Source organism: Haliaeetus albicilla, chromosome Z (assembly GCF_947461875.1).
Source record: "Haliaeetus albicilla chromosome Z, bHalAlb1.1, whole genome shotgun sequence".
Taxonomy (NCBI): Eukaryota; Metazoa; Chordata; class Aves; order Accipitriformes; family Accipitridae; genus Haliaeetus; species Haliaeetus albicilla.
Genome location: NC_091516.1, coordinates 58,167,442 through 58,180,203, shown reverse-complemented (window position 1 = coordinate 58,180,203; position 12,762 = coordinate 58,167,442). Strand labels below are relative to the sequence as shown.

The 12,762-nt window shown below is 41.5% G+C and overlaps 1 protein-coding gene across 6 annotated transcripts in view; it reads right to left on the bottom strand.

The window, feature by feature from the left end:
- The window catches only part of MOB3B (MOB kinase activator 3B), a 119,433-nt gene that overhangs the window by 56,932 nt on the left and 49,739 nt on the right, over positions 1-12,762 (bottom strand). The gene's annotated exons all lie outside the window — the stretch shown is intronic.

The following is a 12,762-nucleotide window of genomic DNA, read 5'->3' as shown; positions in this document are numbered from 1 at the left end:
CCAAGAACTCCTCTAGGAAACCCACAAAGGAGCAGAGTGACACAGTGAGCATCGATGCATATGATCTTGGAACACCAACCATGCGATTAACACATGAATACCAGGCGGCTTTTCCAAGACTCAATTTATCAAGGAACAAAGAAAACTGTGGGTACAAGGAGTCTCATGCATACCTTTCCCATTGTATGTAATTTGACTACAAGCCAACCACTTTATTCCATAAATATGACAGCCTAAGTGAGCATTCTTTGAGCTCTCCCTGCTAGGCAGCGTGGCTGCATGGCGGCGATCTCGCCTTGAGCTGGGACACCTCTCAAGGTTGCTCCTCGAGGCAGAGACCTTCTACCAATGACAGATCTTTGGATGAGCCCAATTTGAGTTCTCCCTGAACTGCAACCAGACTGCACGCCAGGCGACTCTCCCCTTGAGCAGGGATGCCTCTCAAGGTTTGAGATTCCTTACCTGAGACTAAGAACCTTCCTTACCCAAGGTGGAGAGACCCCTTACTCACAACAGATCCTCGGTAAGTGACTGACAGCATGCCAAATTAATACTAATGAAACATTACTAGTCCATGTAGCTACTCAATATTCATTATTATAAACTTCGTATAGATCATTCCGTTAGACATAAACCGTTGACCAAGTCTGAGACTAAGTCTGGATCCAGCCGCACCTAGACTCCTCTCTGAGAAGGAGTCTAGAAAGCAAGGGGGTCCACTCTGAACCTCGTGACTCAACGGGAGGGTCTCCCTTACCCTTTTGTGCCTCTGGTCTCTGTGTGAATCATTCTAATTCAACTCAATTTTCCTTTGTATGCTTTTTTCCATGCAGTAGTTAAGAGAGTGAACCTTGCCATCAAACTTTGTTAAGTTGCACTTCTACAACATCATATTAAAACCATTTTTGCTAATACCTTTGACACTGATTCTTTAAGTGATCTAAATCACTCATCTGCAACACAGGGCCAATACTGTTCAGTATTTTCATTAATGATCTGGATGGTGGGTCAGAGTGCACCTTCAGGAAGTTTGCAGATGATACAAAGCTGGGAGGAGTGGCCGATAACACCAGATGGGTGTGCCGCTGTTCAGAGAAACCTTCACATGCTGGAAAAATAGGCAGAGAGGAATCTCGTTATGTTCAACATGGCTAAATGCATGGTCCTGCCCCCAGGGAGGAACTACCAAGTCACCAGTACACTCAGGGGGCTGAGTGGCTAGGAAGCAGCTTTGCTGAGAAGGACCTTTGCGTTCTGGCAGACTGAGCTGACCGTGAGCCAGCAATACACCCTCACAGCCAAAAAGACCAACAGTATCCTGAGCTGCATTAGAAAGAGCATTGGCAGCACGTCAAAAAAGGTGATCCTCCCCTCTATTCAGCCCTGGTGAGACCGCACCCAGAGTGCTGGGTCCAGTTCTGGGCTCCCCAGTAGAAGAAAGACATGGAGTTAACTGAACTGAGTCTAGCACAGGGCCACAGAGATGAAGAAGAGACTGAGAGGCTGAGAGGTAGGACTCCACTCTGGAGAAGACTCAGGGGACCTTATATGTGTGTATAAATACCTGATGGGAGGGAATGAAGATGAGGGGGCAGATTCTTCTGTGTAGCTCCCACTGGCAGGACAAGAGGCAACAGGCACAAATTAAAAGACATGAAATACCATCTGACCACACGACAACACTTTTTTGCTGTGAGGGTGGTGAAACACTGCAACAGATTGCCTGGAAACATTGTGGAATCTCCATCTGTGGACTGGACAACCTGCTCTACATTACCCTGCTTTGAGCAGGGAGGTTGGACTAGATGATCTCAAGAGGTCTCTTCCAGCCTAAATTATTCTGTGATTCTGTAATTCTGTCCAGTAGAGCTCCAAGTGCCAGGATCAGGACCAGTGTTCACTGTCTTACCATGCTGCGCTCATGGCCTTTAAGGAACACCTTTACACTGGGGCTGCATGACCACATTAGGAGGTGAGGAGGCCTGTTCCCATCTGCCAACCTGGAGTTGTACTGGAGTTGTACTCTACGACTTGCCTCTGGAGTTGTACTTGAACAGCTGTAGGAGTACTTTGACAGAGTAACTTATGGTACCAGACCTAGACCTAACAGTACTGAATATAGGCATCTTGACAGGTTCAGAGAACAATTCTTTCCCCAGCAGCAGGAGAGGAATGCACCTACACTTCCAATTCAGACCAACAGCACAGCCTGGAGACTGGGAGTGGATTCAGGGTGCAAACAACTTAGGCACATACATGCTCAGCAAGGTTTTTGTGTACCTTGGTGAAGGCAGAATATGACTCTGACACTGGACAGTTTGTTTTCTCATTGCTGGAAGAGTGAAAGTCAGTTATTACTGGAAAAGTTTGTAAATGTCTCTTTAGTAGTCCAAGAAATTTAGCAGGTGACAGTTTACATTATCACAATATTTAACATGTAATAAGACTGAAAAGGAGTTGCTCAATTTGAAAATGTTAAGACTCCAAAAGCCAAAACATTAGAAAAAATGGGGACTCTGAATTCTCTGAAAGAACAGTGCTTTAATGAGACCTCTAACTCCATGTGTGGCCTCCATAGCTATACATCCACACGACGCTGAAAGGCAGGTACAGTTCATTAGCTGTTGCTATTTCAGGTGAGCTTTTGTGGTTTTGATTGCAAGATAAAGCAAGAGATGAAATAGCTTTCAAAGCTGGCTCTAGGTTGAGTTTGCAGGATCTCTGCAGCTGCCTGACACAAAACTCTTTGCCAAAGCAGAAATCCAGTTTTGTTATCCCATGCTACATCCCCCCTAAACTGGGTTTGGTGCACTACAATGGTACTGGTGTATGTCTGAGGATCCCACCTGTCGGAGAAGTTTTCCCAGACCTTTAGGACAGCTTCGACTAAGCAGTGAATACAGACTGCAGCTGGTGAAGAGAACTGGGCTTTTTTTCTGTATTTCTCTATTTTGGCCTACACACCCTGAACTACTTCCAATAACAGAAATCATTAGCTTAATGTTCCCAGTTATGCCACATAGAATCAGTCTGCTTAGAAAGGTTTTATAAAAGATTCAGATTTTATAATCAGAAATCTCACTGGAAGTCAATGACATTTGTCAGAGCCTGACTGTTCCCTCCAAAATTTACAAAACCCAACCTGATGATAAAAAATGTCAGGGGAAATTGCACTACCAACAAAGAAAGATCCTGCTACAACAAACATAACTTTTGTAAATTAGCCCTATAAATCCTCACATAAAGAAAAACCTGCTCAAAAAATCAAGGAAGGTGTCACTGTCACCAGCATTTACTCTGAGAATGGGAAGATTTTTAAATTTCATTAAAAGAGGAACTGTTAAGACACATTTTGAATAGAATGAGAAGTTTTGTGTGTGTTAACAGCTGAGCCCTCATAATAGGAGACATGCTAGGATAAGCTTGGGCAGATGACAGGAGAGATAACAAGGAAATCCTTCATTTTAGCTGAAGGCTACATTCCATGTGACAATTTTTTCATCTTGAATATTTACATCATTGCTTGCTTTACTGTAAAGCTTCTCAGCTCATGTGAAAGCAGCTGCAGCTTCAAAATGAAGTCCTCAGTGTCCTGCAACCCAGTTGTCTGCAGGCAGCATGGACTATGGAAAACTAAAACTTTGTCACAATGCCAGTGCTACATGTCCACGAGTGAATACCCCCAATTTTTTTTGCGTCAACAAGCTTCAGTTGTGGGTTTTTTTCTCTCTTTTGCTGCTGTTGGTTTCTCAGAAGGCAATTAAATTACTGTACCATTATTTTTTTGTTTGTTGACACCTGTTGCTGTGCCTTGGGACAGTTACAAATGTTTGTGATCTCTGCAGCAAAAATACATAGTTAACTGGTAATGAACTGGGTCAAGTTACAACATAGCCTGAATACGAAAATGAGCACCGATTTTTACTCAAAAATTTTGGGTTTGAATTTGATGGCTACTGTGACATAAACAGTTTTTAAAATAACCCTGTCTAAAGGCAATTTATAAAGTATTTAAAGGAACTGCAAGTGTAAATGAAAGACAAATCAGGCATGAAGTTTTAGATCTCTTTTTCTCACTTGGAAGGAGAACAGAAGGATGTATCTTCAGCCCAAACCTTCCAACTGGTCTTTTTTCAGCAGGAAAATTTATGGGCAGAAATTCTCAACGCAGCCCAAACCAGTATAAAACAGAAATGAGCAGAATAGAGAGTCACCATGAAGATAAAACAGTGGGACTGCCATTTGTGACATCCTCATTCTTGCCAGAATACCCCGGATCAAAGGATGTTCTCACACCTCTAACATATGGATTGCTGAAAGCTGGGAAAAAGCACTTTCCCCTTTTCTTACACTCTTGTCCCATGGACATCCTCTATTGGGCTGGCTGGACCCTTGCTTTGAACTTTAGAGAATTTATTCTGCAAATCATGTGCTCAAAAGCCATGGATCTTGAAGCAAATATTCAAAAATCTTCTAGGTCCTAAGTAAACAAACACCTAGGCAAAACCTTCCTCTTCCTCTGTTTGATCTGCAATTTTAATTCCTCCAGAAACTCTGTCAAGCATTCTCCTGGAGGGCTAGGAATGCATGGGATTGGAGTCTTTCTAAAGCCTTTCATTTTTCATTCCCTTTACTCCAAATGCATACACAAAGCGTGTGGATTAGGAACAAACCAAGAGTATTCTTCGAATCACTGACACTACCTGTTTCTGGATGCACCAAGGAACCACTGTGTAATCCAAGAAAAATCACTTCTACTCAGAATTTCCCATCTGAATAGCTACTCATACTTTATGTAGACTACTTTGATTACCTGAGCTTTGATGTCTTATTTGACAAATGAATAGTAACATTTACCTTGCTTTATAGGGCTTTTCAACAATTAGATCTTGAATAAAAATACAAAAACCAAGCCCTAAAACTTCAAGAGAAAGGCAGCCATGGTATGCAACTAATTTTAGAGCACATAAATTCTAAACAGATGTATTGTTTTAATGCCCAAATATTCACTGGCACTTTTCTAAAAGGTCTGATGTCACCCAGCACGTGGTTTGGAAGTGTCTCCGTTGCTGAGTACAACGGCTTCAAGCTTTAGGGATTTGTCTGCTAGAGGGCTGAGTTCCTTCTGCTAAGGCTGGTTAGACCTGATGCTGTATGAACAACAGTTACCATTATTTCACCATGCTCTTGCTGACAGTGTACATTTATTGGTAAACTATAATGTTTCTCAGTTCAGCTGAATATCCACTTCTTAAAAGAAAAGGTACTTCTTTCCATATCCAGATGAGAGTTTTGTCTTTCAAAGAGAAGCTGTTCATTGTCCTCCCTTTCCTCTTCCAACTATTAACAGATTTTGATTATTCCCTTCTTGATCATCTCTGATTCCAGATGTCTCAGCAACCTTCCTTTTGTTTCTCATGAATCAAAGTGCCACTGATTCATGTTATGAGAAGGAAATATAAGTTTCCACCGTGTATTTTCAAGCATATGAAAAGGCACAGCCCCCTCGCGTTCTTCAGACATATGACTCAATGCGAGATGGAAAGAAGAAAAAAAGTCCTCTGTGTCAGCACTGTCAGTAAAGCCTGTTTCACTCTGTACTGTGTTGCTGAGATGCTCTGAGCATTTGTCAGGTCTCTTCTAATCTTTGACTTTGCTGTAAGTGGGGTTTTCCGTTCAGTCATACAAAACAGTCACCCACCAGGTACCACGGCCTGCATTTAAGCCCTATTCCAAGGATTCTAAGCATGGCTCGGAGGATTTTCCAAGTAAAGCAAAACTTTTGAAAAGGGAGGCTCATGAAACTTTACAGAGATCTGTGTTTTAGGAAATTCCCATGTCCATTTGCGTGTGGAGGCACTGACTATTGTGATGCATCATCTGCTGGAGAGCATCTTGTGTCAGTCTTCAGGGAAAATGGAACAATTTAGACCTTCGCTTTGTGGTTTTCTCTACTTAAAAACAATCCTTTGAGGTTAAATGTGTAATCAGAAGACTGGTTCTTGTACAAACAATGTCAAACACTGAAAATTATTTGGTATTTCCACAGTCTATATGCTGCACATGTAAGTTTTGTGGCACACAGCCTACTATAACCAAAGAATTTTTACTGTAAGTTGTTCATCCCTGTGACACAGAGCTTACAACTCAGCCTGAGAATGACTGTCAGGCTGCAAAGCCTTTCTCCAGGGACTCTGTTGTCAATGTGAGTTACAGCGTAACAACAGTTGTCTGGCATCTCACAGTGCACTGCTTAGGCACGTGGAAGCTACATTAACCATCAGTGGAGAAGAAGGGAAGTTTGTTGCTTTAATTAAGACAGCGTATGCAGTTCTGTCCACACGGCTGGAAGAAGGTAAGAGTGAAGATAACTATGTCACATTATTTCTGTGACTCATCAGATCTCTTTGCAGGACAAGCACTTGTCCTGTCACAGCTGCGTTGATAAGACTGGCCTTCATCTTTTGGCTTCAAACACCAAAAGGCATATGCAGGATGCGCATTTTGTTTCCTGATTCACTGCAAGCAGTTCTTGGACTGTGTTGGCTGATAGGTTCCAGTCAAAACTGCCCAGCTTGTAGAGAAAAAAAGAAACAATTATGCCAGCAGCTACATATGTTAAGAGAGAATGAAAGACAACATCAATGAAATTTCAGCTTCTGTTGTACATCTGCGCAATTCCAACAGTCAAATAGTACGTAGATTTTCAGAGGTAACTGCACTGCATAGAGTTACCATGAGGGCAGATGGGAGACTGGATGGAGTTCTACAGTGCTTAAACACCATGAACATGTAAAGTTGTACATGTCACACATACAGCCACAGGACAGTTGTAGGAGCGAGCAAGCAAGTCATGTAGAAAGACAAGCTTGAATGCATCAGTGGACTGAAAAACACAGCTCACAATTATCAAGGAAAAAAACCCCTTCACTCACCACCTACAGGCATACCTTGTGTCGGTCATATTTATAGAAGTGTCTGCACTGCAGGTGTGGAAGGCCAGCAGCCAGTACTTGATGACTTCTGCTTGGATTTCTCCAGAACGTTAACAAAAGTGTATGAAAGGATTTTATCCCTGCTTGGATAGACACATAGAAACACAGAGAGGAACAACCTACCAAAGCGTTTACTTTTTGTTTTAGTTTTCCTGAAGTCAGGTGGTCCCCCAGCATGTAACAGGTGGCAGTGTTAGAATCAGAGCACACATACATTCCATTGAAACATGGGCATAAGCTGACAAGTATCCATTTTTGTCCTGTTGTTCGAGTGTTTTCAGTTACTTTGTTTTCTACCAATCAGTATCGATCTATACACACACAAATACACTTCAAAAACTTCTGTGCTGCTTACTGTTTGAAGTTTCCATTAGAAAGTATGTTGCAGAAAACATGTTTTGGGAGTATTACAGAACAACTGTCTAATATGAACAATTCTACGCTCAAACCCCACTTTTTACAGGAAAACAATTATCCATTTAAAAATGCCTTGCTCACTACACAAACATAAAATGAAGAAACATGTTTTACAGCAGTGTTGCTGTACACTCCCAAACCATTTAATGGAGTATTTCTTGATTTACCACTGTTGGATGCTAGCTGGCATCAGCAGCACATGCCTGGTTTAACTAGATAAAAAGCAATGAGGTATATTATATGATGATAAGACAAGGTAAAGTAAGGTCCATTCTTGTTACACAAGTTTTGATCAAAGATCCTGGTGATGCTCAGTACACAAGCATCAGTAAAAACAAGAAGGATGCTTTATATTACCACTAAGTATGACTACTAAGCAAAATAACTGTATTGGCTTGAACATGGAGGAACTCTGATAACTGGTGTTCATACTGATTCGTATCATACTAGATTCACACCTCTGTAATAAAACAGAGTATGATCCATTAATTTTAAGGTCACTGAATGTGAACTGGTTGAATTACAGTGACCAATAAATAATTAGCGAGTTGCACATAAACCCCATTTTTGCAGGTACTCTTCAGTGTCAAAAAATAAGTTAAGATTATATGATTTAAGGGTCAAATTTAGACCCAATCCTGACCTTATTAATCTCCATTTCTTTCTGCTAGGCCAATGCTAGGCTTGCTTCAACTGAACAGAGACCACCAACTGTGAATCCTGTGTGGCCATGGTAGGTTGGTAGCTATGACAAGAGATACTGGCAAACTTTTCTCCATGACTGAGCCAATGATGATTTGAATCTGCTTTCAAGAGTAATTCATCTTTTCCTGAATGTGGAAGATAATCAAGCTTAAATGTGTTTCATTTTAATGAATGGCTGAATTACTCTAACACAGTCTTGAGGAACATAAACTACAAGCATTGGTCCCCTCTGCTGAGGATAAAGGGACAGTGAATAAGCAGGAGGATTGAGTGTACTGTAGAAAAGTTGTTCTGACAAAAAGAATGTTGTCCTTAATGGTGCAAAGACTGGCCTCTGCATTTTCCTTCTCCTCTATTTCCTAAGCAACCTTACATGTTCACGTTCAGGGTTACGCCAACTTACATTTTTTTAAAAAAAAAAGGAGACTGTTGTCCTTCCTACTTTATGCCTGTTAAGGTACCAGGCCTGTCATCATCCTGAAGAATCAATACAGTAGAAGGAACACAGCTACCTTCTTCAAGATCACATCAGAGCTGAGATTTCAAGTTGTTTTCTTCAAGGTACTGAATAACGAAGGCACCGAGTATTGACAATCTCCTGCATGAGGGACTACAGTGGCCAACATACCACAGAAATGGTGAACCCAACGACCACAAAGTTAAAGGGGAGCCACTTTGAGACTCTGAAATAAACTCCCTTCAGTACCACCATCGTTGTCCTTGGCTTTCACTTTTTTGGTATGGCCTTTTCCAATGTAAACACATGCAAACACACTCATGAAGAAAAGATAAACCTGAAGATGCAGCCATGTAGACAAGGGCTAGTCATGTCATGTGCAGCACTACCAGTGAGTGTTCAGCTGAAGACAGTGGTCAAACTAACCTGGTGGAGAAAAATCAATTCTAGCAGAAGCCATGCTAAACAGCTTTTCTCTGGGAATAATTTTCTTCCCATAATCTCTTGCTGACTTTTGTTTCTCCAAGCATGTAAGCTCCTCAAGGCAGAGAACTTCTGCATAACTAGGCACAGAAATATATTAATACAGTTGTCTTTAATGGTAAGCACACAAGTGACTTAATGACACTTATAAATACTGATAAGAAAGTTTGATGGGTTTCTCTGCAGCATTATCAGGATGAACATTGTGCTTACAAATGTTTCAGGTTATCTGAGTATGTCATTCTTGCTTTTGTGTTTAAAGAGTAAAGAATCATAGAATCACTTAGACTGGAAAAGACCCTTAAGATAATCAAGTCCAACCGTAAACCAAACACTGCCAAGTCCACCACTAAACCATATCCCTAAGCACCACGTCTACACATCTTTTAAATACCTCCAGGGATGGTGACTCAACCACTTCCCTGGGCAGCCTGTTCCAATGCCTGATAATCCTTTCAGTAAAGAAATTTTTCCCAATATCCAACCTAAACCTTCCCTGGAGCAACTTGAGGCCATTTCCTCTCATCCTATCACTTGTTACTTGGGAGAAGAGACTTACATCCACCTCACTACAACCTCCTTTCAGGTAGTTGTACAGAGCGATAAGGTATCCCCTCAGCCTCCTTTTCTGCAGATTAAACAACCCCAGCTCCCTCAGACACTCCTCATAAGACTTGTGCTCTAGAACCTTCACCAGTTTCATTGCTTTTCTCTGGACATGCTCCAGCACCTCAATGTCTTTCTTGCAGTGAGGGGCCCAAAACTGAACACAGGACTCGAGGTGCGGCCTCACCAGTGCCGAGTACAGGGGGACAATCACCTCCCTGCTCCTGCTGGACACACTATTTTGATACAAAGGTTCATGCATAGCTTTTATCAACACAAGAGGTTTTTAACCATGTATTTTTTAAGTACATATTTGACTTTCCTCCAAAAAATATCTATAAAAGACATGAGGACCTCATTTAAAAGAAACTAATGAGTTTTCCCCTGTTAAGGTTTCTAATTTTGCTCTATTTACATACTCTATGTGAATCTAGCAGGCCAAAATTCTATTTGAAAGAAGGTGGCCAAACTTAAAGGCAGTATTGGTGCATATACCTCTGGCTAAAGCAAAGACCTTGTCCTTGGCTTTAAGCTTTCTACAGGTTCCCTTAGAACCACACTACTGTAGCACTCTAGCCATTCCACAATGAAGTTAAACTGAGATTGTACTTTAAACAGGACTAAATTATTTTATTTTCATACCTCTATGACCACTCTTTATTCTGATGATCATTACCATACGTCTGGGGCAGTTGAAGACCCCACTGACATGTGTCTCTTTCCTTGGCTAGGTTCTGCATAAAACATGCCCCAAAAGTACCAGCATTGTCCTCAAAAGATTGACCTTAAGGATGAAAATACTTTGTGAGAGTAGGGACCACCTATTTTCTACATGTTCTAGAAAATCTACCAATTTTCTACAATATTTCTGAGCTTAAATAACAACTTAAATTTGGCAAAATAAACATAGGCAAAAAGTAGCCACTAAGAAAGTTGATACTTGTGAATCTTATTTTGTTTGGGTTCCAAAAAATGAACCAGGAAAGTCATTATGATTTGTAAATGCTACTCCTACACATATTCTGCTTTGCAGCATATCAGACAAAGTCTGTTTTATAAGGTTTTAAATAAGGAGCTATTTTCCTTGTTCATCAGGAAAAGGAAGGCACACAACAATGTGGAATGCAGACTACTCAGTTCACACAAACCCACTTTCCAAGGCAATGCATGTTGAAGGTATTGAATTTCCCACACTTCTGAGTTGGGCACAAGCTCAACCCCAGTATGCCATAGAGTTAACACACTGTAGACATCAGCCATGCTGTGACAGTAGCTAAAGAGAAGAGGTCACAAGTTCAGTTAGGGTAGAAGCTGTGGTTGTGGAGTTGCAGATCCTCTGAGAGACTAATTTAAGTAATGTCCCACAGTGTATGTAGTCACAGTGTGCTGGAGAGCTAAATTCCTTGAGAACAAGTGACCTGGCAGCTACAAGACAGACCATTCCTGCTCCCATGTGGGACACCACTTCTTGCAGGTTTTCCATACTTCTTTCTTCCTCCCAAAGCAGTATCAGTGCAAGCAGAGATCCTGAAACCTTTCAGCCTTTGCAGAGCCAGCTAACACATCCCTCTCCCCATGAGCTTTCCCTCCACCATTCATGCTACCACTTAAGTTCTTATTAAGTTTCTGTAGCATGGAGAATGGAAGAAGAGATCTGCTGAGACCTGCTTTTCTATGTGTTTTAGCCCTTAATGATTGCCATAATGCAGAAAAGCTGGCATATGACGCATCAGCCTTCTAATATTCATTCTCCAGGTGAGACAGCGTTCCTTCATAGCAGCAGTGACAAATCCTTCTCATGGAAAAGCAGAGAATGTGCTAAAGAATTTGCACTTACTTTCTATTGCACATGTTTTCTATTATTATCAGAACTAGACTGAAGAATGGGTTCATTTACATGTCTGATCTGGAAGCAGACCTCTGTGCTCTTCAAATGGCACATCTAGCATCAGATAAGAGGGTACGCTGGGGAAGACAGCAGCGGAGGATGGCTTTGGGAGCTGTCACCTGTCAGTCAACAATTACTGGGCTTGAGGATTGTCTAGACCATTCCTAAGCTTCAGTCCCTATGCTCGTATAAGCAGAATGCCTAGACTAATCAAGGCATTTAGACACTAGACAAAAAAAGGGAATCAAATTGCTCCAAAGTATAATAAGTCAGCAAGAAAGTAATTCAGTGCTAAGGCGGACAGATAGACAGCTATCTATTAGACTGCATCACTCACCATACAGATGGGGCCAACACAATTTTTATCAATCTCCTTTGATGGTACTCTTGAAGTGTACTGGGTTTGTAGGTTGATTCACCTGCCAGCTTAGTTTACAATGAAGCATCTGTTAGATCCTGAACCACAGGAACAGGAAAAAGGGGAGAGAAGGAGGAAGCTCTGACATAAAATCTAGTTGTAAATATCTACCTGGTATTTTCCAGGTACATATATTTCAAGACACCAAACTTTCTAAGAGCATAGCTGTGCTGCTGCTATAACTTTCCTGTAACATACATATATGCACAGAATTCACAAAGTTTAACGAACAGAGGAAAGCTACAGCCATACAATAGTCTATGTCTTGCAGAATTTTCTTTATTTCATTGGCACAAGAGATTAACTCAAAGCCCTTGGCAAGCACATCCATATTGAAGGAAGGACCAAGGAAGGGCAGCAACAGTGAAAAGAAGTTAAGCTTTACAAAAGAAAATTCTTCTTTAGCCCAAATCCAGCATTGGTGTGACAGGTGTAAAGATCAAGCAGAAAGGATTGTCTGGAATTTACAACAGTCTTCAGCTGGTAGCCTACAGCTACATGCATCCACCACTGGGTGACTGAATGATCAGTTAACAGCCAACAATCTGACCCCTCCCCTCAGCCCCTGGCAAAGTTTTGTCTTAAAATGAAAGAAACAAGCCAGCTGTAGAGATTATACATTTTTTATTGCAGGGCAGGTGTGCATGAAGCAATGGCGGTTCCGGGATGGTGCAATTGCAATGGCTGCAAAGAATGAAGAAAGAGTACAGACAGCAAATGCAGGCAAACGGCACTTTGCCCACATCACGGGCACCTCTTCATGCTTTCGAAGAGCAGTAAGACAGGGAGAGCT